Source organism: Haliaeetus leucocephalus, unplaced genomic scaffold, assembly GCF_000737465.1.
Source record: "Haliaeetus leucocephalus isolate CR32 unplaced genomic scaffold, Haliaeetus_leucocephalus-4.0 Scaffold819, whole genome shotgun sequence".
In the NCBI taxonomy this organism is placed as follows: domain Eukaryota; kingdom Metazoa; phylum Chordata; class Aves; order Accipitriformes; family Accipitridae; genus Haliaeetus; species Haliaeetus leucocephalus.
Window position 1 is genome coordinate 1786821 of NW_010973255.1, and position 3120 is coordinate 1789940.

Genomic DNA, 3120 nt, shown 5'->3' on the forward strand with positions numbered 1-3120 from the left:
TGCAGAAGATCTTCTAGTAGCTTATTCTTCTTCTTGCAAACTTTGACATATGTAATTAGAAAAGCCTTCCAGTGACAATTCCAACACATCAAGGAAGAAAGCATTTTCCATTAAGAGGCTGGAGAGTCACAGGGTGGATGTCAGGCATTTGCAGGACCAGAAAAATTCCTTCCACATCTCTCCTGTGAACTTTGTTAGGACTATAAGAAGGAAGTGCTCTTCCTGCAGGCCCTACACAACTTGCAAAGGAATGAAAGGGATGGAATAAGCAGAAGGAACAGAAGAAAGCTGGGAAGGCTCACTTTTCCTCTTGCAGAATACATAAGACATTGTTGGAGACATCTTCTAGAAATGACCGGATGATGTGACGAGTTAAGGCTTAACTCATCCACTTTCCTTTCGTGAGTTTTAGGGGCCACCTTCACTCTCCAACCCATACACTACTACCCCTAGAACAACTTTAGGAGTCTGGAAAACATTTCAACTATAAACTGGAATTACTGTTTTAGCAAGTGATTTTTCTACCAAAATTATTCTACAGGTAGACCCATCAGCACAGATTGCTCTATTTCTTTCAAGTACTTAAATACAAATCTATTATATCTTGTTATTATTACAGTAAAAGTTATGGCCACATGAAATACCTGGAAACTTCTGTTTGTGCATCTCATCAAGAAAGAGCTTGCACTTTAACTATGACAGAACAATATTTGTCTACAAAGACTGAGTGGACCTGAGGTTGTGAGATGAAAAAGCTCAGCCTTGGCGACAATCAAGTAAGAAATGCATTATTAAAACAATGCTCTGACATAACATTTTTTATGTACTGAGAAAAACTTTTAAACTGTCATTTTTTTTGCTTTAGAATTAAAACAGTCTGGATGCCTCAGCTGGTCATGAAGCTGATTCATCCCATGCCATTTTCACACTTGCTCTTCCTAAGACCCACTCTATATTCCTTCGATTTCTTCAGATTTTAAGTAGAAAAATCACCATTATATTATTTTCTTGTAAAGCTCTTATGGAATTGGGCAAAGTAAAAACTATCATGTGAAATCCCACATGTTCACCAACAGGTGGAGCTTACATTTTGTATTTCATTTATAATGACTTTTAAATTCAAATAATAATATATTATGACAAATACTTTACACCTCACAAACTCCAGTGTTTCAGGTAAGATTAGGACCATGACATTTTATTCCAATATTCCACTGTATGTAAACAATAAACCCTAGGCCAGCTCCTTTTCTTACTGACATCAGTTGCAAAGTTGCCTATGTTTTTAATGACTGCATAATTAGCTCCATTTTCATTTTTCTTTAAATGTGGCCCCTTCGCATTACCTTCTCTTTCCTGTTGACTCCAATAATGTTCACACAGGTACTATTTATCTCAAATGCATAGGTTTCAACTGTGATAAACTTGATTGATCTCAGAACACGACTGAACACACATCTGTAAAGAGATATTGATGCAGATATTGTGTATAAACCTTCTTCCACTTAATTCTTCACAGGAAAACAATGAAATACATTACAGCATCTGCTGTTATTATTTAACTAGAACAGGCTATTGATGGCAGAAGCTATGTCTAATGCACAAAGCTATTTAGAATTGCACCCATTATTTATCCTGAGTGAGGAATTACTTTTTGCAAATCCCTTAATGTCTTCATTTTCTTACATCTACCTAGCAACATCCATGATTATCTGTGGCTTTCTAGTAACTGTTCAGCTTTCTGAAACACCTTCTTAGCATACACTTGCACTGTGATAATAATCACCAAGCACAGAATTATAAAGGCAAAATGGAAGAAGAACCTTATAATTCAAAAATTGTTCAAAAGTGCCGTGAAGAAGGGAACTTCCTTAATCCACTGTGACAAAAGATATTGCAGAAATACTCTGCCAAAATGGCTTCTGATCCTACCAATGAATTTTAGGATGAGCAAAACCGGACAATGTTTAGGAATACATACATAGATATAAGTATACCTGCACATATATATGAACACATGCACTTTTATGTTGGTACAGTATACTGTAGCTGAAATTTTACTGCAACATGCAATTGTTCAGTTTATGGAATTACTTATAAGAACACTATTATTACATGTTTCTTCAATGCTAATTTCCCAGTCAGATCAAGACATATGGCTCCAATTGGAAAAAATTTAGATATACAGAAACAAAGAAGCATAAGCATTCATATTTTCAAAGGAAATGAACTACAGGTTCTGGTCGTACTCTTAAATTAATCTCAATACACAGAAATAAGCAAAGCCAGACATTTGCGCAGTATCCAGATCACCTGAAAAACAGCCTAGCGATTGGCTCACTCAAATTAAAAAGACCCCAGAGCTCCATCTAAGTCCAGTTCAATTTCAGACTGAGCTGCAAATCTGTGAACTTGCACTCCCATTCAACTTCCATGCCTTTTGAAAAGACACCATCAACACCCACGTGCCTTTTCCTGGAGCCTGCAGGTTTTAACAGTTCTACCTATCTGAAAGGGCGTCAGAAAAGTCACGTTACCAAAGAAATGGACAGAGTCCACTTTAACCCACAATGACGGCCGCCGAATGTTTTTTTATTGCCTAGAACCACCTCTGCCGTGGTGACGCACACCCAGTCTGCCATTTCAGGCCCACCACTGCGGCCCATCCCCGCCGGCAGGGCCTACAGCTCCACCGGGGCCTGGCTCCGGGACCTCCCGCCTCTACGCAGCGGGAACCCTCCCCGGCAGCCACGAGAGCGTCAGGAAAGTGAAAACTTTCTGAAAGTTTTACACTGGGTGCGCAGAAAGCCCTCCGAGGCCGCGGAACCGCAGGAACACCCACCGCCCCGCACTCACCGCGCATGCGCGGGCACCTCCCTGCCCGGGGCGCATGCGTGGCCCTCCCTCCCCCGGGACAGCGAGCCAATTAACGCGCTGAACAGGCACAGGCGCCTTTAGGGAGACGCGCGGGGGGCAGAGGAGAGGCACTTCCTTTTCCGGGTGAGCTCCCACTCTGCGCCGCAAGGGACGGCGGCGCTGCCGGCGTGCGCCTCCGAGCTTTCCTTTACCGCAGCAGCGGAGGGAGCAAACGCGCGTGCGGCCGCGTGGCGCCTCCGCCCC

The 3120-nt window shown here is 42.1% G+C and overlaps 1 protein-coding gene across 2 annotated transcripts in view; it reads left to right on the plus strand.

Moving 5' to 3' along the window:
• The first annotated feature begins 2905 nt into the window (after positions 1-2905).
• TFB1M (transcription factor B1, mitochondrial) overlaps positions 2906-3120 on the plus strand; it is a 26979-nt gene continuing 26764 nt past the window's right edge. Inside the window, exon 1 of one of the 2 annotated variants that reach the window (XM_010581868.1) lies at positions 2906-3020. The gene's annotated coding sequence lies outside the window, so the exon portion shown is untranslated. The remainder of the gene's footprint in view (positions 3021-3120) is intronic. The other variant, XM_010581867.1, reaches the window with a different exon arrangement.